This window comes from Abramis brama (assembly GCF_963993115.1).
Source record: "Abramis brama genome assembly, chromosome: 17".
Classification (NCBI taxonomy): Eukaryota; Metazoa; Chordata; class Actinopteri; order Cypriniformes; family Leuciscidae; genus Abramis; species Abramis brama.
The window spans coordinates 425,001-450,000 of record NC_139979.1 but is presented as its reverse complement, the minus strand read 5'-3'; the positions used below and the strand labels follow the sequence as shown (position 1 = coordinate 450,000).

Genomic DNA, 25,000 nt, shown 5'->3' with positions numbered 1-25,000 from the left:
TTTCATTCATTCGCTCGGTGTGATTATTGCGTTGTGATATGCAGCTTTTACCTGCGCGCGCGCGTGCGTCTGACAGGTGAGTCCGCGCGCGCGCTGCTGACACGCACACCCCGCATTAGAATAACGACTCGATAGTTCGCTTTGATAATAGTTTGTTTTAATAATGAGGCGGATTCTCCTCGGGGACGCGCCCGTGCACGCGCTGACGGACCGGCTGAACCCGTTGAACCGGATCCGCGCGCGACCTGAACGACTTTACCTGGAACACACTCCTGAAGCTGCTGCTGCTTGTGTGTTTGACAGACCAAGGTTTTTTTTTTTTTTTTTTTTTTGTCCTAGAGTTCGATTAGACTCTCACCTGCTGTCAGTCATAATTAACTCTCCGACCCCCTCACGGCCGTTGTCATAGTAACTTAATTACTCAGGTAATTCGGTCGGTCGGTGATGACGCGGTTCCTCCACTAAACACATAAAGTCACTGAATCCTCTGGATGATTATGCAATAATATCATGTAATAATAGTCTGCTAGTTTATTGAACTTGTAGATCAAATCTAATATATTGCATTTTTATTATGTTTGATCCATCAGGCATTTATGGCTCATATGGTCTGATATAGTGAGAATATTGAGCTCAGTTTTATTCAGAGAACCAAAAATATGGAGTCTGAAGCAGATGCTGATATTTAAATGAAATGCTGATGCTTGTAATGTGAATCAGTGAGATCTTTATAACAGTACAGCAGAACTGACATAAATTGCATATCAATATCTGCCAATAATGTGTCTTAAGATGATATTTAATGCTTAATTTTATGATCTGTAGCTGTAAAACATATAATGCAATGCAATGCAATGATGATTGAGAGATGAACTATTAAACCGTCCTCAAAAGCCTGATGATCATATTTGATACTCATGAATTTTATAATAAATGATGATAATCAAGTAAAGCTGCTTCAGTCCAGCTGAAATATTACTAACAATATCAAAGTTATTCTTGTGTTTCCTTGATAAAATCAGAGCAGATTTGACAGCAGAAAGACTCGTGAAGCTCGAGCTGAAGGAGGACGCTTGTACAATTAAACTAAAAGACTTTTACTTGATAAAAGAGTGAAATGATCAGAGACAGAAGGACTGCAGGAGATTGAGGGAAAATATCATATTGATCATTTACAGGCTTTAGAAATCAAATATGATACTGTAGGATTTAAGCACTTTTAGATAAAATACATGATGCTCATCGGTTGATGAACTGTTGTGTTTTCAGGCTTTGTATTCGTGCGCAGAATAACTATATTAGGCAGTTTGTAGTCACGAGGAGTGATTTTTCAGCGCTCAGTTTCTCTCATATTACATGAATGAATTTCTCTTTATTACTTAAACTCTAACTCTCTGTGAGATCAATCTGCACACGTTTACAGACTCTTTTCAAAACTGTTCAACTTCAGTTCAAAACCGAACATAATATATAGCACTGAAGAAGATATAGCACTTTCTGCAGTAATACTGAAATATATTCTGAATCTAAAACATGAAATGCTTTCAGGACGATTAGATGTAGCTGAACATCTTTCAGTTTCATTACTATCTGTACAAAACGGGAAACTTGGGAATAATTATGTTCTGTAATGTAAACATGGATCATGTAACATTCACTGCACTGAATTATAAACAGCAGAGAGTGTCATAAAGACATTTTACAAAAGAAAACACTGTAAATCTCCTGTTGTTAGTGTTTATAGCTCATTGTTTTATGAGTGATAAAGTGTGTTTGTTGTGAGTTCCCAGACTGCAACATTGTGTCGGCCCAGATCCGGCCCAGATCTGGCTGGAGTGGAGTCCTGTGTACCAGATCCGGCCCAGATCCGGCCCAGACCCGGCTCGGGTGGAGTCCTGTGTGCCGGATGTGGGCCGCATCCGGCTCGAGTGGAGTCCTGTGTACCAGATCTGGCCCAGATCTGGCTTGAGTGGAGTCCTGTGGGCCGGATCTGGGCCGACACTATGTTGCAGTCTGGGTTGATTTGACACATGAATGACGTGTTTAGTCGTTTTACTGCAGTTTGAATGTGAAATGAACTGCTGTGCTGTAATGAAATATTCACAGATTAAAAGTAGTGCTGGGCAACGATTAATCGCGATTAATCTATTAATTATATGATATATTATGATATATTATGTCTGTGTACTGTGTATAATTATTTTGTATATACAAATACACACATATGCATATATTTAAGAAATATTTGCATGTATATACTGTATATATATTTATACATCATTTATATTATATATAAATATAAATATTTTATATATACATAAAGTTTTCTTAAATATATACATGCATGTCTGTGTATTTCTATATACAAAATAATTATACACAGTACATTATTTTGGATGCGATTAATCATGATTAATCGTTGCACAGCACTAAAAGTATGTAAGAGTAAACGCTGATGACTTTATGCAGGTGTGTGTGAACGAGAGAACAGAAACAGCAGCGTGTGTTTAGAGTCTGAGACGTTCATTCACTCTTAAAATTCATTCACACTGTGTGAGTGAGTGAGTGAATGTGTTTTTGTGAGAGAGTGAGTGAGTGAGTGAGTGAGTGAATGAATGTGTTTTTGTGAGAGTGAGTGAGTGAATGTGTTTTTGTGAGAGAGTGAGTGAGTGAGTGAGTGTGTGTGAGTGAGTGAGTGAATGTGTTTTTGTGAGTGAGAGTGACTGAGTGTGTGTTTGTGAGAGAGTGAGTGTGTGAGTGAGTGAGTGAGTGAGTGAATGTGTTTTTGTGAGAGAGAGAGTGAGTGAGTGAGTGAGTGAGTGAGTGAATGTGTTTTTGTGAGTGAGTGAGTGTGTGTGTGAGAGTGAGTGAGTGAGTGAATGTGTTTTTGTGTGTGAGTGTGAGTGTGTGTGTGTGAGACTGTGAGTGTGAGTGAGTGAGTGTGAGTGAGTGAATGTGTTTTTGTGAGTGAGTGAGTGAGACTGTGAGTGTGAGTGAGTGTGTGAGAGTGTGAGTGAGAGAGTGTGTGAGTGAGAGTGAGTGAGTGAGTGAGTGAGTGAGTGAGTGAGTGAGTGAGTGAGTGAATGTGTTTTTGTGAGTGAGTGAGTGTGTGTGTGAGAGTGTGAGTGAGTGAGTGAGTGAATGTGTTTTTGTGTGTGAGTGTGAGTGAGTGAGTGAGACTGTGAGTGTGAGTGAGTGAATGTGTTTTTGTGAGTGTGAGTGAGTGAGACTGTGAGTGTGAGTGAGTGTGTGTGAGTGAGTGAGAGTGTGAGTGTGTGAGAGTGAGTGAGAGAGTGTGTGAGTGAGTGAGTGAATGTGTGAATGTGAGTGAGAGTGTGTGAGTGAGAGTGAGTGTGTGTGTGAGTGAGTGTGTGAGAGAGTGTGTGAGAGAGTGTGTGAGAGAGTGTGTGAGAGAGTGTGTGAGAGAGTGTGTGAGAGAGTGTGTGAGAGAGTGTGTGAGTGTGTGAGTGTGTGAGTGAGTGAGTGAGTGAATGTGAGTGTGTGTGAGTTAGTGTGTGTGTGTGTGTGTGTGTGAGTGAGTGAGTGAGTGAGTGTCTGTGTGTGAGTTAGTGTGTGCGTGTATGTGTGTGTGTGTGTGTGTGTGTGTGTGTGTGTGTGTGTGAACCTGATTAGATTCCACAGATGTTAAAGGTTCTTCATGAACCAGACGCCAGTAAAGAAGCTTTATTTTGGCGTGTGATTTACAGTGTCAGACGCACATAAGAAGTGTGTGTTTCTCGTGTTAACGCTCTTCTGTGAGTATCGTCGGTCTGTACGTGTGTGTGTGTGTGTGTGCGCGAGTGTTTTCATTCGTTGCCATCTGTGTTTTATATTGATCTCATTCCTTTCTTATGCTTTTCTTGATTGAGTTTTTGACGCGTCTCTGTTTCTTGTCATCAGGATTGACCAGAGCGAGAGAACTGACAGAACGACAGGAGCAGCGTCTGAGTTTATGGACTGGAGGTGAGTGTGTGATCAGTGTGTGTGTGATCAGTGTGTGTCTGTGTGCGGGTGTGAGTTTCAGCAGTTTTGCATTGGTCATATGGCTTATGCTGACAAAACTGTGTGTGAAGGCTCATGGATTTCCCTCTTCCTCTAAAAAGACCCTCAGACGAAACACACACCCACACGCGCGCCCACACACACACTGTTCCTGTAAATGCTGTATTCAGGGCATGTGGAGCCATGCAAAAATTTCCCCATATCACACTCATGGTTTTCACTTTCATGCAGTCACAAGAGGAGAGAGAGAGACGAGGGGGGCGTTCGAGGCTTGTACACTGAGCGTTTGCTCGTTCAGTCTTTTAGGAAGTGCAAACATTAGCGTTTCCTTTTTCTGATGCAAAGTTTCACTCCTGTCGACAACTTGGCTTGACCACCACACACACACACACACACACACACACACACACACATTCACTGGGTCAGTGAGGCAGTGCATGCTTCTACTGCTTTAACATAGAGTTTATATATTTATATGAATATGCATTTATTTGAAATATGAATCATTTTTCTAGTTTTGATCAGGTATTCTGTGCTGGAGACACGCGGATCACAGTTGTGTATCACACTCACTCTTCATATTAACACATCATGGGTATTTGCATATGTATGTGTGGGTGGAGTTTTGATGCTGGTGCATTTATAGTTATTTAGTGTGAAATACATCATCCTCTCTCTCCTCTCACTCTTCTCGCTCGGCCTTTAGTTTCAGACTGAAAAGAGGAGAAACAGGAAATAGATGAGGATCAGTTGCTTTTGCAACATCATCTTCATACACACACACACACACACACACACACTTGTATGTGACACCGTGAAATCCTCCCTTACTGGGCTGAAATGCTTTACTCTGAAAAGCACTGGTGTGTTTACGACACCCACATTGTCCCAACATCTCACACACACACACACACACACGCCTCTGTGTTCCCACAGAGAAACATGATGGTCGATGTGAAACTGCTGACCAGACAAAGATGCTGCCGATGACACCTTACACTCTCACACACACTCACACACACACATGCACACACACACACACACACAAACACACACACACCATCATACACTCTCACACACTCAAATGCGCACACACACACACACACACACACACACACACACACACACTCACATGCGCTTACTGTGACTGAAACATTTCTATAGATGAAACTGTTATTTTGTGTTGTAAAAAGGATACTTTGTGATTTTGTGTATTGAACACACACTTTTGAAAACATGCTGGAATGTTTGATAAAAGTGCACTTTTGCTGATCTGTTGTGATATTAGTTTTAGAGTTTTGAAAATGTATGCCTTGCTTGTGAAAATAATACCAAAGCAAATAAAACAAACTGTAATAACAAAATAATACACAATTTAAAAAAAATAGTGTTTAAGATAAATAAATTTCTTCGGGAAAAATTAATTAACATATTCAGTTTTTTTGTCCAAATGCTGAAAGTCAATGGGGTCCAACGTTCTTCAAAATATCATAAGAAAAACTCGGCGACATGAATTGTTGTTGTAGTTCTTTATAGTTCAGCTCTTTAGTCTCGCCATACAATCACAAAACAATTAACAATACACAACATTCACAATATCAAAGCTTAAAATATTCACATTTCCTAACCCTTGTTTAAAAGACGTATTGCATTTGGTACAAAAGTTTGTTCATATATTGCTTTAATCGCTTTTGGTGTTCTGTAACGACGACGAGATGGTAATAATTCAGAAACATGATTGAAAGTGTGTGTTGTGTCTCTATAGCCAAAGCTTTTCTCTGAACAGCAGTTTGATATAATTGAGCGACTGACTTTTGCTGAGATCCTATAATTTTACCTGTTTCTCTTGTAATTCTGTTTAATTTTACTTTATTCACAGATGTAACTCGTCCGAACCACACAGTTATGTTATACCCTTAAACACTCTCTATTAAACTAATATAAACTCTTAGCAAGAACAGCCTTTGATTTGCTTTCTTACAGATAAGATCCACATTATCAGAGAAATTCAATTTACAGTCAATCATGGTTCCCAAATACTTAAACTACAATCACACAACATTATTTCTGTTAGAGGCTCTGAATAATGTAAAATCAACTCTTTTGTTTTACTGACATTCATCAATAAGGAACTTGCTTCACACCATTTTTCTAGTTTCAAAACCGGCTCCTCGTACTCAAAATGTATTTTCATCAGAGTGCCACGAGTGCCACATCATCTGCATATTTGTATAATTTGTAATTCTCATGCTGCATTCTTATATCACTTGTATAAACCGAAACCAGCAGAGGTGACCGCTTTAAAAACATAATATCTGATTTAACCCCGAGCACAAGCTCACTGTGGTCTATTCCTCCGTTCACACTAGAACCAGGAGACGCTCCGAGAGTAGATGTTTCCAGGAGACGCTCCGAGAGTAGATGTTTCTAGAACCAGGAGACGCTCCGAGAGTAGATGTTTCCAGAACCAAGAGACACTCCGAGAGTAGATGTTTCCAGAACCAGGAGACACTCCGAGAGTAGATGTTTCCAGGAGACGCTCCGAGAGTAGATGTTTCCAGAACCAGGAGACGCTCCGAGAGTAGATGTTTCCAGGAGACGCTCCGAGAGTAGATGTTTCCAGAACCAGGAGACGCTCCGAGAGTAGATGTTTCCAGGAGACGCTCCGAGAGTATATGTTTCTAGAACCAGGAGACGCTCCGAGAGTAGATGTTTCCAGGAGACGCTCCGAGAGTAGATGTTTCTAGAACCAGGAGACGCTCCGAGAGTAGATGTTTCCAGGAGACGCTCCGAGAGTAGATGTTTCTAGAACCAGGAGACGCTCCGAGAGTATATGTTTCTATAACCAGGAGACGCTCCGAGAGTAGATGTTTCCAGGAGACGCTCCGAGAGTAGATGTTTCTAGAACCAGGAGACGCTCCGAGAGTATATGTTTCTATAACCAGGAGACGCTCCGAGAGTAGATGTTTCCAGGAGACGCTCCGAGAGTAGATGTTTCCAGAACCAGGAGACGCTCCGAGAGTAGATTTTTCCAGAACCAGGAGACGCTCCGAGAGTATATGTTTCTAGAACCAGGAGACGCTCCGAGAGTAGATGTTTCCAGGAGACGCTCCGAGAGTAGATGTTTCCAGAACCAGGAGACGCTCCGAGAGTAGATGTTTCCAGGAGACGCTCCGAGAGTAGATGTTTCTAGAACCAGGAGACGCTCCGAGAGTAGATGTTTCCAGGAGACGCTCCGAGAGTAGATGTTTCTAGAACCAGGAGACGCTCCGAGAGTAGATGTTTATGACGGAGTCGTTAATTATGAGGGAGAGTAAATGATGACAGAATAATGATTTTTGGCTGAACTGTCACTTTAAAACATCGCTGGTTACCAGCTGAACTAAAGCCGTCATACTGTGTCAAATCATAATTATATCGGTGTCATAATTATAATCCGATTGCTCTGATGAGACGGTGGATGAGAAGTCTACACGCTCCTTTTAAAACAGCTGGTTTTTGTAATGTAAAACATGAAACTAAGATAATTCATATCAGAACTTTTGCACCTTAATGTCACTGAAAGCCAAAATGACACATTTCAGAGAAGAAAGACCTTAGAAACTTAAAATAACCTCCGTAAGTGGGGGGGGGGGGGGGGGGGTTATGGGGGGGTTATGGCAAAAATATCACATCATGATTTTTTTTTCCAGCAAAATCACGATTAACGATTTTATCACGATTCTTTTTCATGTTGGTTTCACTATTTTGCAAGTGACTGAGCATTACAGCCACACTAATGTCCCTATAAGTCTTACAAAGTAACAAAATATGAAATAAAAAAGAATGGCAGACATTTAGGCCAAAAAATATTTGTCATTATTTTCTTTGTTATTAAAAAATAAGAACAAAAGGTATACATCACACATACTCAACATAATATACAAATGTAATAAACAGTGCTTTATGTTTTCAGCTACAGGTGTATTTAACTGTAGCGTTGAAGAAAGAAATGAAATGAACAAATATAAAAATAAAACACTACATAAATTATACACTGATTCTTATTAAAGCTAATATTAAAGTTCTCATCAGACTGATTTTCTGTTTTTAGTTGTTTTATTAACATCAAAGGGATATTTCCCCCCAAAAAATGTTTTTTTATATAATATTATTGCATGGCTTGGTTGAATTCCAATGTAGAATGCGGTGTGTTATTTCTTGATATCAGACGCTGCGAAGTATAACACACCGTTGCCATGAAAAACAGAGAGTTGCTATGGACGCGGAACGGACTATTTTCTTTAGCGGAAGCAATACAATCGTTTTTAAATCAATAAACTCCTTTTTAAATCAATATTTTGTGTCAAATGATTTATTTATTTTGTAGGTAGTAGGGCTGCAGCTATCGATTCTTTTTGTAATCAATTAATCTAGCACTTAATCAATCGATTAATCGAGTAATCGGATAAAAAAAAAATTGTGTGTTTTTAAACAACCAAAACAAATAATGCATAACGAAAATGATGTGGCTGTAAAATGATCAAGCATTTGGCTTTTATTTCTCAAAAAAACAAAAAAAAACAACCAGAGGTATTTATTCCAACTACAACATTTGGCTCCAAAACTAAGCCTATTTATTGTAATTTTTACCCATTTAGTGTTTATAAGTGCCAGTGCCAACAATTATATAACAATACAGTTAAGTCAACTTTATACTGTAAAACATGTATAACATGTAAAACTATGAATACAAACTTAAATAGTAAAGGCCATTTGGCCTTAGTTTTGTCTTCTTAATACAACATTACAAAAAAAGGACTGCACCTTCTGCAAATTACCCACCGGAGAACAAAAATAAATGAATTGAATATAAAATATCAAGCCAAACAGGTACACAATGTATACAATTTATATAAAAAAAAATAAGTGTAGCTTTGAAAAGGGGAATGTTTTATTGCAAATATGCATTTTGTTAAATAGAAAAAGAACAGCATTTTGTTTTTCACTTAGGCTAGTTGAAGTATATTAGCACGTTTTGTAGTATTATATTTTTTTGTTAATTGAAAATGTTCTATGCTCAATTACTTTGGTAGCCGATTATGTCTTCCCCAAAAGTACGAGTGGATTTGGAGAAGCAGGCTGGGGAGTTTCATTTTTTGTTGTTGTCTGTAACTATTTGGCAGACGTGACATAGCCTACAAACAAGGTCTGGCAAAGACTGCAATACAATATTTGTTCCTCCATCACGTCTCGGTGTATACAGTGAATGCATGCTGAAATTATTGTTGCGTGGCTACATAAAAGTTTAAGCATATGTGATGCATTGCCGCAATTGGTCTGACTGGCGCGTGAGAGAGACGAGGGTGTGTGTGTGTGTGTGAAGGGGTTCTTTTTTTTAGGCTATAGCCTACTCTCTTGCAATTGAACGTGAATACGTTTACTACTTAAAAACATCAAAGCTAAACATCATATCTAGTCAAACCGCATCACGACATCATTACAAATACAGTATGGGATTAAAATCAGCGAACATCAATGTATAGGCTTAGGCACGGGCGTGAATATTGGCGCTGGGTCAAAAGAAATGCGGGGGACAGAATCGTTACCTTGTTTCAGCGACGCTGAAAGGAAGCGATCCCAAACTTTAGACTTTCTCTGCCGTTTCTGGACATCTTTACTCTCCATCGCGCCAACTAAATTCAAAATGTATCACACGCTATGGTGTGCTTCCTGAACATTGAACAACGGTCCGTGTGAAACAATCAGATCCCTGCGCGTATAGTGCGCGTCATAGGAATTTAACGAGGCTTCGAGGCAGAGTTTTTGCCTCGAGGAATTTTTGTAATCGAGTAAATCGAGTAACTCGATGAATCGTTTCAGCCCTAGTAGGTAGCCATGTAATAAGCGGGATAATGTATAGCGTTCATCTTCGGAACACAAATGAAGATATTTTTGATTATATCTGAGAGCTGGCTCACTCCTCCATAGGCTTCTCTGGGATCGAAACTTGCCGGCCCAGAAAGTTAGTAAAGACAATGTTTAAAAAAGCTCGAGTGACTACAGTGGCTCAACCTTAAGTTTATCAAGCGACGAGAATACTTTTTGTGTGCAAAAAAATCCTAAATCTGATTTGTGCCGGTATGGATCTGGTTTGTGCCGGTCTGGATCTGGTTTGTGCCGGTCTGGATCTGGTTTGTGCCGGTCTGGATCTGGTTTGCGCCAGTCTGGATCTGGTTTGTGCCGGTCTGGATCTGGTTTGTGCCGGTCTGGATCTGGTTTGTGCTGGTTTGTGCCGGTCTGGATTCCTCCACTCGTGTGATAAAGCCGTTGATCGTGCGGGTGTTTTTGGAGGGGGATTCTCAGCTGAGTGACTCAACAATCCACTGGTTGTTTCTGTCTGATTCGTGACAGATTTAGAAATGTTGAAAGTGTTGAAAGTGATGCTGCATTGACCTTTTGACATTTAGAGTTTGTAGGAAATGGTTTCTGTTGTGTGTGTGTTTCCAAAACTTAGAGCGTGCCGACTGAGTCCCGTAGCAGGTTTACGGCCTCTGAGGACGCAGACATGAAACAGCAGAAATGCATCTATTCCAAATGCCACTGTTCTTTAAAGGTAGAGCAAACAGAGAAATGGAAAACTAATGATCATTTCAAGAATAGCAAGTGTTTTCTGTGTTGAAAGAGTTGAGTTGTGTGTCCTGATGCCCTCTGGGGGTCGTGCTCAGATCCTTCCTCTTCTCCTGTCAGTCACAGATATTTGATCATAACACACTGGCTTCGCTCAATCTGAATCTCAATCTGATTAATTGAAATAGCCGCTGCCTTTAATGCACTGTGAACTAACATGATCATTTTTATTAACTAACATTAAAGTTAATGTCACATGCTGTCAGAAGATATTGCTCATTGTTAGTTCACGTTAGGTCAAGGTCAAATTTATTTATATAGCACCTTAAAACAACATGAATGCTGACCAAAGTGCTGCACAACAGACATCACAAAATATCATCATACAATACAATTTAAATACTAATAAAAATATCAGAAGAAAAACATAGATTAGAAACATCGAAAATAATAGATTTAATACAAAACATCAAGCAAATAAATAAAAAAGTTAAAACTAAAAGTATAATCAGATTAAGCATAAGCCTGATAAAAAATAATGTGTTTTAAGAGATGATTTAAATATGGATAGAGTTTGATAGGATTGATGACCTACTGGAAAAAGGTTGATCAGTAATATCTGGGTTTGGATCTGAGCGTTCTCTAGGAGAGTAGGAATGGAGAAGATCTGAGTATAAGTTGGGGAAAGACCATGAAGTGCTTTAAATACAAATACTAAAACCTTAAAATCAACTCTGAATTGAACAGGTAACCAGTGCTAACACAGGTGTGATGTGTTCGAGATAACACTAAAACTCAGGTCAGTTTAAAGCTTGCGAAATCCCCTAATCTGCAGAAAACCGGCTTTAACTACACAGTTGATTTCTTTGTCAAATTTTAACTCCGGATCAAGGATAACTCCCAGATTTTTAACTTTATCACAAATGTTATCTTGAAGGAGGCCCAGGGTGTGACCTTATATTATTTTAAAGGTGTGAAGAGCCAAACAACATAACTTCAGTCTTTTTCTGATTTAGTTGAAGGAAACTGTTGTCCATCCAAGTCTTAATGTCCTCTAAACAAGCTAGCGAAGAGGACACTGAATCAGTGCCTGATTTTAGAGGAAAATACAGCTGAGAATCATCGGCATAAATATGATATGAAACTTTTATGGGACTCAAAAATAAGCCGCAGAGGGAGTAAATGTAGAGAAAATAAGGTTGGACCCAGAATAGAGCCCTGGGGAACCCCACAAGTGACGGGAACTGAGCTTGAGGAAAATACTCCAATTTCCACCGAAAAACTCCTGTTTGTTAGTTATAATGCATTAACTAATGTTAACAAATAAGGCCTTTATTGTAAAGTGTTACCAAGATTTTTGTCCAGCTAACAAAATGTTTTCTTAACATTCCCAATAAGTTGTGAAAACGTTATTTATCAATGTTCTCTGAACGTTCAAAACATCCAGTTTTTAAAAAAAAATGTTTTAAAAACGTTCTTTTCTTTCTTGGTTATGTGAACGTTAAGGGAACATTCAATTGTATCATTTTTCAAACATTATGAGAACGTTTCTTTTGAATGTTTTACTGAACGTTCTGCAACAAGTAGCAACATTTAAAATAACAGACAAACATCCAGCTAAAACGTTTCAGAAAAAATGTTCCATGAACGATGTATGAATAATATTTTTGTGCTGATGTTTTGAGAACATTATTAAAGAGATACTGTGAGCGGAAGAGTGTTTGTTCATAACTGTGCCAGATCGTTCTCTGGTCTAGAATCTGCTCTGCATCGATCTAAAATATATACTTTCAAAACTCCTCAATTTAACCATCGAGAGTTTATAGGCGGCACTTTTAAAAACACTAAAGCAGACGACGAAATCTGTCTGTATTTTAAAGTCATGTTTCTGCTGAACACACACTCACTTACACAAACACACGCACACACACACACACACACACACACACACTGCAAAGGCGGTTTCCTGTGTCTTTATCTTTCTCCCACTCTCACCCCGTTTCTGCTTCTGTTTACACCAGCCTCCTCCTCTTCCTCTTCTGTTCTCTCTCTCCGTTTCTCATCCTCTCGTTCTCTCTCTATGACACATCACTCCCCCTCCTGTCTCAATCCACAACTCTGATTTCATGCTTTTCTTCTGTTTCTGCACGAGCTTCCGGTCGTTTCCCCTGTCGTGCTCCTTCAATCTGTCTCTGGATCTGCACACACACACACTCTCCCACTCGCTGCGTTTCTTGTGTGTTTTCGAAGAACACGTCTGTATTTAGACTGAGGAAAGTGGCCTGTTTTCTTTTTTTAGATTGTGGGATTTTTCCTCAAATCTCAGACCCCAGATTCTTTCCTCTCCGCGTCGCTTTGTTCTTCTCCTATCGTGTGTTTCTGTTGAGAACAGCCGCGTCGGATCAGGTTCACGTTTTTGGCCTTTTAAAGTGTTTAATTTTGTGCAAATGTCAAGTCTGCTTTATTTCTACAGCGCTTTATGCAATAGAAATTGTTTCAGCTTCAAACAGGAAAGTAACAGAATCAGTGATGCACACTTCATCAAATATGAGACCGGCACAATATCAACAAGCTTTCAATCTGTATTATAGATGGTTTATGTTACACTCTATCAGTGACCTTGATGATGATGATGATGATGATATTTTTCAGTATAAATAATTCCCATCAGAATTCGGGAAAACTTTAATACGCTTAAATGTCACATATCATTGATGATACATAATTAATAATAATAATAATAAAATACATGATCTTTTTAAAAAAAAAAGTGTTTAAGATAAATATATATAAATAAATAAAAATCTGATGAACACAAAAGAAGATATTTTGAGAAATATCTGTTTTGTCCATATAATGAAAGTCAATGGGGTCCAATTTTTTGTGCATTCCCAATGTTCTTCTAAATGTCTTCTTTTGCAATTTGTGCACATCAATGAAGGTTAAACAATCGGTTTTATATGTGGTTTATGTCACAGTGTCTCCGTGACATTGTTGATGATGATAGTGACGAGATGTTGCTGAGTCTCATTTTTGCTGCATTGAATTTTGTTGATTTTTTTTTATTATTTTTTTTTCAAGGGATTTATTGTGCGCATCGACAAAGTTCGAACAATCCATTTTATAGGCGTGTCAGTGACTTTGACAATGCTTGCTTTCTTCAGTGAAACTTAAAACAACATATTTTGAGAAAGTTTTTGTCCATATAATGAAAGTCAATGGGGTCCAATATTGTTTGAATCTGAACGTGCACATCAATGAAGTTTAAACAATCTGTTTTGGAGGTGGTTTGTTACACTGTATCAGTGACATTGAAGATGATGATGATGAGACGTTGCTGAGTCTCATTTTTGCTGCATTGAATTTTGATTAATTTCATTTGAGCAGTCCGTTGTAAAGGTGTTTGATGTGTCAGTGATCTCGATGATGATGATGATGAGTGAATCTGATGCCGTCAGTCTCGCAGGAAACGGACACACAGGAAGTGCTTGAGGAGCGCAGCGAGTGTGTGTGTGTGTGTGTCTCATCCAACCCTCAGTTCCACATTAATAATGAAGCGTCCCTCGTTCAAAAACTCCCCAATGCAGCTTCTCAATGGCCTACTTTCAGTCACCGCAGCCGACAGCAGAGAACCCTCTCCTCCAGGTGTGTGTGTGTGTGTGTGTGTGTGTGTGAGAGAGGACATTTTCACTGCAAGAATCACTTTTTAATAAATCATACATCTTACAGTATCAGGACATTGAGGGACCAACATAGGCTTTTGCACTCTTAAAAATAGAAGTTTAAAAGCGTGTTTTTCTAAGTGATGCCGTAGATAAAGAACCGTTTTTTAATTCCCCAATAAATCTTTCAGTGATCAGTTCTTAGAGAACCATTTTTTCTTATGTGAAGAACATTTTAATAATCTGTGAGAACATTTTAATGATCTAAAGAACTTTTAGTGGTTCCATTGATGTTACAGTTTTTTAAACTGCTTACACACTAAAAGTCTGTGAAATCATTCACTCCTGAATCTAATCTGTGAAACTGCGGCACGATCTCTGCTTTACACACTTCTCTACATCACACACTTCTCTGCTTTACACACTTCTCTACATCACACACTTCTCTGCTTTACACACTTCTCTGCTTTACACACTTCTCTACATCACACACTTCTCTACATCACACACTTCTCTGCTTTACACACTTCTCTGCTTTACACACTTCTCTACATCACACACTTCTCTGCTTTACACACTTCTCTGCTTTACACACTTCTCTACATCACACACTTCTCTGCTTTACACACTTCTCTGCTTTACACACTTCTCTACATCACACACTTCTCTGCTTTACACACTTCTCTGCTTTACACACTTCTCTGCTTTACACACTTCTCTACATCACACACTTCTCTGCTTTACACACTTCTCTGCTTTACACACTTCTCTGCTTTACACACTTCTCTGCTTTACACACTTCTCTACATCACACACTTCTCTGCTTTACACACTTCTCTGCTTTACACACTTCTCTGCTTTACACACTTCTCTGCTTTACACACTTCTCTACATCACACACTTCTCTGCTTTACACACTTCTCTGCTTTACACACTTCTTTGCTTTACACACTTCTCTGCTTTACACACTTCTCTACATCACACACTTCTCTGCTTTACACACTTCTCTACATCACACACTTCTCTACATCACACACTTCTCTACATCACACACTTCTCTGCTTTACACACTTCTCTGCTTTACACACTTCTCTACATCACACACTTCTCTGCTTTACACACTTCTCTGCTTTACACACTTCTCTACATCACACACTTCTCTGCTTTACACACTTCTCTGCTTTACACACTTCTCTACATCACACACTTCTCTGCTTTACACACTTCTCTGCTTTACACACTTCTCTACATCACACACTTCTCTGCTTTACACACTTCTCTGCTTTACACACTTCTCTGCTTTACACACTTCTCTACATCACACACTTCTCTGCTTTACACACTTCTCTGCTTTACACACTTCTCTACATCACACACTTCTCTGCTTTACACACTTCTCTGCTTTACACACTTCTCTACATCACACACTTCTCTGCTTTACACACTTCTCTACATCACACACTTCTCTACATCACACACTTCTCTACATCACACACTTCTCTGCTTTACACACTTCTCTGCTTTACACACTTCTCTACATCACACACTTCTCTGCTTTACACACTTCTCTGCTTTACACACTTCTCTACATCACACACTTCTCTGCTTTACACACTTCTCTGCTTTACACACTTCTCTACATCACACACTTCTCTGCTTTACACACTTCTCTGCTTTACACACTTCTCTACATCACACACTTCTCTGCTTTACACACTTCTCTGCTTTACACACTTCTCTGCTTTACACACTTCTCTACATCACACACTTCTCTGCTTTACACACTTCTCTGCTTTACACACTTCTTTGCTTTACACACTTCTCTGCTTTACACACTTCTCTACATCACACACTTCTCTGCTTTACACACTTCTCTACATCACACACTTCTCTACATCACACACTTCTCTACATCACACACTTCTCTGCTTTACACACTTCTCTGCTTTACACACTTCTCTACATCACACACTTCTCTGCTTTACACACTTCTCTGCTTTACACACTTCTCTACATCACACACTTCTCTGCTTTACACACTTCTCTGCTTTACACACTTCTCTACATCACACACTTCTCTGCTTTACACACTTCTCTGCTTTACACACTTCTCTACATCACACACTTCTCTGCTTTACACACTTCTCTGCTTTACACACTTCTCTGCTTTACACACTTCTCTACATCACACACTTCTCTGCTTTACACACTTCTCTGCTTTACACACTTCTCTGCTTTACACACTTCTCTGCTTTACACACTTCTCTACATCACACACTTCTCTGCTTTACACACTTCTCTGCTTTACACACTTCTCTGCTTTACACACTTCTCTGCTTTACACACTTCTCTACATCACACACTTCTCTGCTTTACACACTTCTCTGCTTTACACACTTCTTTGCTTTACACACTTCTCTGCTTTACACACTTCTCTACATCACACACTTCTCTGCTTTACACACTTCTCTACATCACACACTTCTCTACATCACACACTTCTCTACATCACACACTTCTCTGCTTTACACACTTCTCTGCTTTACACACTTCTCTACATCACACACTTCTCTGCTTTACACACTTCTCTACATCACACACTTCTCTACATCACACACTTCTCTACATCACACACTTCTCTGCTTTACACACTTCTCTACATCACACACTTCTCTACATCACACACTTCTCTGCTTTACACACTTCTCTGCTTTACACACTTCTCTGCTTTACACACTTCTCTACATCACACACTTCTCTGCTTTACACACTTCTCTACATCACACACTTCTCTGCTTTACACACTTCTCTGCTTTACACACTTCTCTACATCACACACTTCTCTGCTTTACACACTTCTCTGCTTTACACACTTCTCTACATCACACACTTCTCTGCTTTACACACTTCTCTGCTTTACACACTTCTCTGCTTTACACACTTCTCTACATCACACACTTCTCTGCTTTACACACTTCTCTGCTTTACACACTTCTCTGCTTTACACACTTCTCTGCTTTACACACTTCTTTGCTTTACACACTTCTCTGCTTTACACACTTCTCTGCTTTACACACTTCTCTGCTTTACACACTTCTCTGCTTTACACACTTCTCTGCTTTACACACTTCTCTACATCACACACTTCTCTGCTTTACACACTTCTCTGCTTTACACACTTCTCTACATCACACACTTCTCTGCTTTACACACTTCTCTGCTTTACACACTTCTTTGCTTTACACACTTCTCTGCTTTACACACTTCTCTGCTTTACACACTTCATTCAAAACTAACATGCATTTATAAATCACTGCCATTTAAATGCAACACTCATCTCCTGATTACCAGTGATCATGTGTGAAATACTTATATATAAGTTGATCACTTAGAAATAAAAACTAAATAAATGATTTCCCCCAATTTTCACAATGATTGCTTCAAAGCCGCTTCACAATAGCAACACGTTCAGATTCTGCTGTAACAAACCAAGAGTGTCGTTATTCAGATCAATTACTGTAAAATTCATAATTTGTGCACATTCTGTATTTACAGTGTATTTCTGCACATACGTGTGTGTGTGTGTGATAAACTCCTGAACCGAACACGTAAAAGACACAAGAGTGTGTTTCAGATGTGTGTGTAGTTTGGTGGGTGTGTGTATGTATAAATAGAAGAGTTTATATAGTTTTGAATGAAGTTTTTGCTTTTGCAAGATGTGTGATGTTTTGCATCTTGTGTGTTTTGTGGTTTTGTGTGAAGAGTTTTGAGAAAATGAGCCATAGTTTCAGAAATTGTGTGTAAGCAATTTAAAAAAAAAACTGTATTCTTCTTGGAACAATCGATGACAATAAAGAAGCTTTATTTCAGAGTGCAGCCCAATATTAATTATGTATAAACATCCTTATGTATCATGACAAACCCTGAAGCGCCGCATCATTTCAACACCGTCAAGGTTATATGCTTATTATTGAAACTGAAACTTTTTTCTAAATGTCACCGTGTGAAAGCTTTGAACAGAACAAACTCACATTTAGGAAATACATCACGTATTTTAGAATACACAACATGTTTAAAAAAGTTATTCTAGTCAGGCTTTATTAAAACATAATTTATTACAATATAAACCATTTAAATGTCATCTAAATGAATAATTGTGATGCTGATATTCTGATAAAAAACAATTAAAGTTTAAATGATTTCATTTTAAAATGACTTTGCAGTCACAATAAACACGTAAAACGATGAAGATTGTCATGTTAATTCTGTCAGAAATAATTCTAAGTCATTATTTTTTATATTTTTATATTTTAGAGTATACCAGTTGACAAATTAAATTTCTAATTCAAAAACATTAGTTATCAAATTCTTGAATATGAAATGGATTTTAATTTGCTCTTACAAAATGTTTTGGTTCTGTTATTTTTGTTCTGACCAAAACACATTTATTTTGTTGTTGAAAGTAAATTGAGAAGTTTTAGTGTTTTCCTCTTGTGTTCGTAATGACATTTACATGTGCAGCTTTTATTCAGAGCAACTTACAAATGAGGAATAAAACAAACAATTCATCTTGAAGAAATACACAATTAACTTTCTGTGTGTGTTTGAGTCTGAATGTGAAAAAGAATTTATCATAAAGAGACAAAAATAATGCTTTTATCGAACTCTACAATAGCAACAATTCTTTTAGGGTTTGATTTAGTTATGTTCAGTTTTACTAATATAAATCATTCATATTCTCCATTAATGTGCGTGTGATTAAACTGTAGTTTAAAGCGTCGTTAATCTCTTCAGTTTCGACGACTCAAACTCTCCTGTCATTTAAAAATCAGACGTATATAAACCTAAAAACACCGTAACCCTTGAAATGAAACTTTTTGCCGTTTGCGGTTGAAATGTTTTGTTGTGAGATTTTCCTCAGACGGTGTTGTTGTGTGTGTGTGTGTGTGTGTGTGTGTTGAGTTCATGTTCCTGCTCGAATCTTAGATTTCCCCCTTCATTGCCTCCTGCTGTCATATGTGTTCTGATGGAAAACTGCTGCGCACACACACACACACACACACACTGAACGCGGTGAGGAAACCATATTGTCGTATTGAGAGGGGAAGAACACGAGTTTGTGTCAGAGCATCAGTGGGACGTGAGAATCCGCTCTGACACAAACAGAAAACAGATATTTTATTTCCATACGTCTGTGTGTCTTCACAGAATCCTCAGATCACTGTGTGTGTGTGTGTGTGTGTGTGTGTGTGTGTGAGTGAGTGAGTGAGAGAGAGAGTGTGTGCATGTGAGAGAGAGAGTGTGTGTGTGTGTGTGTGTGTGTGTGTGTGTGTGTGTGTGTGTGTGTGCGCGTGTTGTTGAATGCAATATTGTTTCACTGTGATGTTGCGGCTCTGATGTCGACGCTTCTCTCCGTCTCAGTCGGTTTAACGCACTTTCCTTCTCTTGACTGACCAAATCCCCTTTAAATGATTGTAAAACACACAGAACACACAGAACATGTGATGAAACACACAGAACATGTGATGAACATGTGATGAAACACACAGAACATGTGATGAGAGCGAGACGGAGAACTTGTGAAAGAGAGCGATGAGAAACGTGGGTGATTCTTGTCAGCATGAATGTCTCTTTACTGTATGCCGTTTGTCACTGGGCAGAAGGGGTTCATTTTAGGCCTGTGTGTGTGTGTGTGTGTGTGTGTGTGTGTGTGTGTGTGTGTGTGTGTGTGGTAAGAAAGCTGATTCACTCTGTTTTGTGAGTTTGAGCCGGTGACTCAGGACACTCGTCTGGATCTCGTTCGTCTAACACACTCGCTCGCAATTACAATACACTTTTAATTTCTTTTAATACATTTGTAACTTTTTGGACCAAAGTTGGATACGTCTTGATCTCGATTAAATGATTATTCTGTCCTCATTTACTCTCCTTCATGTCGTTCAAAACTGACTTTCTTTCTTCTGATATTTTGAAAAACATCAGGGAACAATTTTGGACCCCATTGACTTTCACTGTAAGGACAAAAACACTGAGACTTGTTTTAAAAATCTGGATTTGTTTCACAGAAGAAAGTTTACAGGATTAAACCACATGATGATGAGATGATCAGACTTTTACTTTTTAAATATCTTTTATAACAGTGCAAAGCAGAATTTTCCTGATTTTAAATCTTTGTATTGTATTAATATACAGTCAAACCAAAAATGATTCAGACACCAGATATAATTTTTGATATTTTTCACTAGTGTGATCAGGACACTATAGTTCATTTCTGTAAGTGAGGAGAGCAGAATAAAGTAAACTGTGTGACATTCAGTGACTACCAGTAAAGATTATACAAATGTGGGACCAGAAATGATTCGGACACTTTGAGCTGATCATGTTTTGCTGAAGTGTGTTGTCTTTAACTGCTAATGCTCTTTTTACACACAGACTGAACACAATGAAGCATTGCTTGGTGATTGGTTGAGCTAAACTGGTATTATCTAATTGTGTAGTTAAATTTAACAGCTGACAGATATTCAACATAATTCATGTGTGAGACAGTCTAACAGAAGGACGGACAAAACCAGTCAAATATCAACTGAGTTCATAACTCTGAGTTCTGCTCATATTTTATTACAGTTTTCTAAACTATAGCGAATAAACTGTGATAAAGTGAGGAATGTTGAAGGAGTCTGAATGTGTGTGTGTGTGTGTGTGTGTGTGTAGATGTGTGTTCATCAGGGTGTGTGTGTGTGTGTGTGTGTGTAGATGTGTGTTCATCAGGGTGTGTATATGTGTGTTCATCAGGGTGTGTGTGTGTGTGTAGATGTGTGTGTGTGTGTGTAGATGTGTGTTCATCAGGGTGTGTGTGTGTGTGTGTGTGTGTGTGTGTAGCTATGTTTCCATCAGGGTGTGTGTGTGTGTAGATGTGTGTTCATCAGGGTGTGTGTGTGTGTGTGTGTGTGTGTGTGAGTGTACTGTAGATGTGTGTGTGTGTGTGTGTGTGTGTAGATGTGTGTTCATCAGGGTGTGTGTGTGTGTGTGTGTGTGTGTAGATGTGTGTTCATCAGGGTGTGTGTGTGTGTGTATCTATGTTTCCATCAGGGTGTGTTTGTGTGTGTGTGTGTGTGTGTGTGTGTGTGTGTGTAGATGTGTTCATCAGGGTGTGTGTGTGTGTGTGTGTGTGTTTGTGTAGATGTGTGTGTGTGTGTGTGTGTAGATGTGTGTTCATCAGGGTGTGTGTGTGTGTGTAGATGTGTGTTCATCAGGGTGTGTGTGTGTGTGTGTGTGTGTAGATGTGTGTTCATCAGGGTGTGTGTGTGTGTGTGTAGATGTGTGTTCATCAGGGTGTGTGTGTGTGTAGATGTGTGTTCATCAGGGTGTGTGTGTGTGTGTAGATGTGTTCATCAGGGTGTGTGTAGATGTGTGTGTGTGTGTGTGTGTGTGTGTGTAGATGTGTGTTCATCAGGGTGTGTGTGTGTGTGTGTGTAGATGTGTGTTCATCAGGGTGTGTGTGTGTGTGTAGCTATGTTTCCATCCACACGTTTTTATCTGAATTAAGTGATATCGAATGAAAAATGCCTTATGGAAACAGTAAAATTCGATTGAATTTCATGAATATCGACTCAAATGAAATGCGTTCGGTCTCATCGGATTTTATCTTGATCGATATACGGCTTATGCGATAAACGCTGATGGAAACGTTATTTGTATAAATCCATTTTGTCTAGCAAAACTTTGTTCGCAAATGTTTGCTTGAATGTTGTGCGATTCAGTGCGAAAATGAATGGAAACACCTTAAAATGTCTCAAATCAATTCGATATACCAGTGTGATCGCAGAACAGCATGTGACGTCATTACGCACAGGTTTCTATTCACTTTCACCAGCTTTATTCGCATGAGTTTTTCTACCGAACTTCAGATAATTCGATTGACAAGTGGATGGAAACTTAGCTTGTGTGTGTGTGTGTGTGTGTGTGTGTGTGTGTGTGTGTTCATCAGGGTGTGTGTGTGTAGAGTTATGATTATAGATGATAACTGTGTGAGTGCTGGATCGGATTGTCCAGGTTTTCTCTGTTTCTGAGGAGATTCTGGGATTCTGTCAGGAATGTTTTCTTGCTCCAATGGAAAAAATATATTATTAATAGGGCTGGGCAATTTTTCGATTAATCGTTTTTTAAAATGTGGTCGATTCAAAATCAATTCTCAAACGCCACGAATCGATTTTTTTTCCATATTTATTTATCTATTAGCCGAAAGCCAGTATTAGTGTTCTTCCACTGTTCATAGGCTTGCAAACTCCATTTTATAGCTAATGCTGTGAGATTTTATGTTTTCTTTATCTTAATCATAAAATAACCTCAACTAGTGCTGCACGATTAATCATATCGCGATCGCCATGTCAAGCCCACGCAATTATATGACGCAAAATGCTGCGATTTTATATGAAATAAACTAATTTGGGCTGTTAACGCAATTAACGCAGCATCTGTTAATTTTTGTCATCCTTTGGCTAGTGTTACATGATCCCGCTCTTATTCATGCTAAACCGCCCACAGAACCTCTCACACTACAACTTTAACATGGTAGGATGTCCTGTTACTTTATCCTCTACAGTAAAAGACCTGGGTGTTATACTAGACTGCAACCTGTCTTTTGAAAATCATATTTCATATGTTACAAGAACAGCCTTTTTCCACCTTAGAAACATTGCTAAGCTACGTAACATGCTATCAGTTTCTGATGCAGAAAAATTAGTTCATGCATTCATGACCTCGAGACTAGATTACTGTAATGCTTTATTAGCCGGTTGTCCTGCATCCTCAATAAACAAGCTACAGTTAGTCCAAAATGCCGCCGCTAGATTTCTTACTAGATCAAGAAAATATGATCATATAACACAAATTTTATCATCACTACATTAGTTACCTATAAAGTTCCGTATCAGTTACAAAGTATTGCTACTGACTTATAAAGCCCTAAATGGCTTAGCTCCAGTCTATTTAACGGATCTTCTATCGCCCTATAATCCATCGTGCTCTTTAAGATCACTAAATTCGAGGCTTTTGGTCATACCTAGGATATCCAGATCCACCAAAGGAGGGAGAGCATTTTCACATTTAGCTCCAAAACTCTGGAATAGTCTTCCTGATACTGTTCGTTGCTCAGACTCGCTCTCCCAGTTTAAAACTAGATTAAAGACGCATCTATTCAGCCAGGCATTCATATAATATTGTTAATCTTACAGTTAAATCCGACCTCTAGTTCATTAACGCCAGAGGAGAACTGGCCCCCGACTGAGCCTGGGTTCTCCCAAGGTTTTCTTTTCTCCATTAGGTCACCTGATGGAGTTTTTCGGTTCCTTGCCACTGTTGCCTTTGGCTTGCTCAGTTGGGGATATTTGGGATATTTAATTTAATTAATCAATCAACAATACTATTGATCAGCATTACCAAACGTGGACGTTTCCCACTAGAAACAAGCATTGATGTATTATTTTAATTTAATACTGTGAAGCTGCTTTGATACAATCTGTATTGTGAAAAGCGCTATATAAATAAACTTGACTTGACTTGACTTAATGTTTTTAAACCATTCATGCGCGACAAGACAAAAGAGAGCGCGCTGCTGTGAGTGTCCCAACTGTGACGCACAGAGAGACTCGCGCTGATATCGTGCGCACAAAACAGCCCAGAATACAGTTCTCTTTCGCGCTTGAACGAACAATAACACACACAATTATGCCAAAATGTCTTTTTGTCAAGTATCTTCATAAATAAGAGCAGTGTTATGATGAACGAAGAGTTGTGCCTCGTGAGAGAATGAGGCGCGTGTGAGATCCGCGTCTCTGACAGCAGCGGCTGCTCTTAAAGGGACAGTACACAGCAGCCACTAATTATCTAAAGTTAATCAAAGAACAAAGGGAACAGAGAAAAACACTCACTGCTCTTGACTAAAGAACTTTTGTAACTTTAATAAGGATTAGTCTATATATAATTTATAATTAATGCAGCGCAGACTGTTTGATAACTTTATTCAATTTCTGCATATGTCCTCCTGTTAGACAGGAAGTGCACGGGTGAATATGATGTGCGAGTTTTCTTTTCTGGGTTTATGTGAGGATTGTTGACCTGTCTGATCAAGGCGTGCGACTGTTCTGACTTGTCCAATTTTCAGCATCAATCTTTCATCTTGCATCAAAATCCTGTCTATTCATTGTATGCATTTGAAATATAGAGTTGGGTTCTAAAATAAAAAGTTTAATATACAGGTTTGTAACTCTTAATTTCTTTTTATTAATTAACAACTTGTAAACTTATGTTCACTTTTCTTTTTTTAAAATAAATATAGGATTTGTATTAAATATATATTCGAGTCGAATCGAAATCTAATTTATAATCAAAATCGAATCGAATTGTAACATCTGAATCGATACCCAGCCATAATTAGTAATAAACAAAGCAAATAGTTTGAAGCCGCTGAGCGACTTTCAGTAACACATCCTCGAGAAGTTTCTGATCCACTGCGGGTGTAATCTGGCGGTTGATGTGTGCAGTGTGTGTGTGTGTGTGTGTGTGTGTGTGTGTGTGTGTGTGTGTGTGTGTGTGTGTGTGTGTGTGTGTGTGTTATCGGGACAGTTCTGTTGATTCTGGAGTCCGTGGAGGAACGGATCCTGCAGATCCACAACACACACAGTTTAACTTCAGAACGATGTGATTCCGTGTCAGATCAGATTCAGAGC

The 25,000-nt window shown here is 38.8% G+C and overlaps 1 protein-coding gene across 2 annotated transcripts in view; it reads left to right on the top strand.

The window, feature by feature from the left end:
• zbtb7b (zinc finger and BTB domain containing 7B) overlaps positions 1-25,000 on the top strand; it is a 36,872-nt gene that overhangs the window by 662 nt on the left and 11,210 nt on the right. For both annotated transcript variants that reach the window (XR_014603247.1, XR_014603248.1), the window contains exon 2: positions 3,901-3,963. The gene's annotated coding sequence lies outside the window, so the exon portion shown is untranslated. The remainder of the gene's footprint in view (positions 1-3,900; positions 3,964-25,000) is intronic.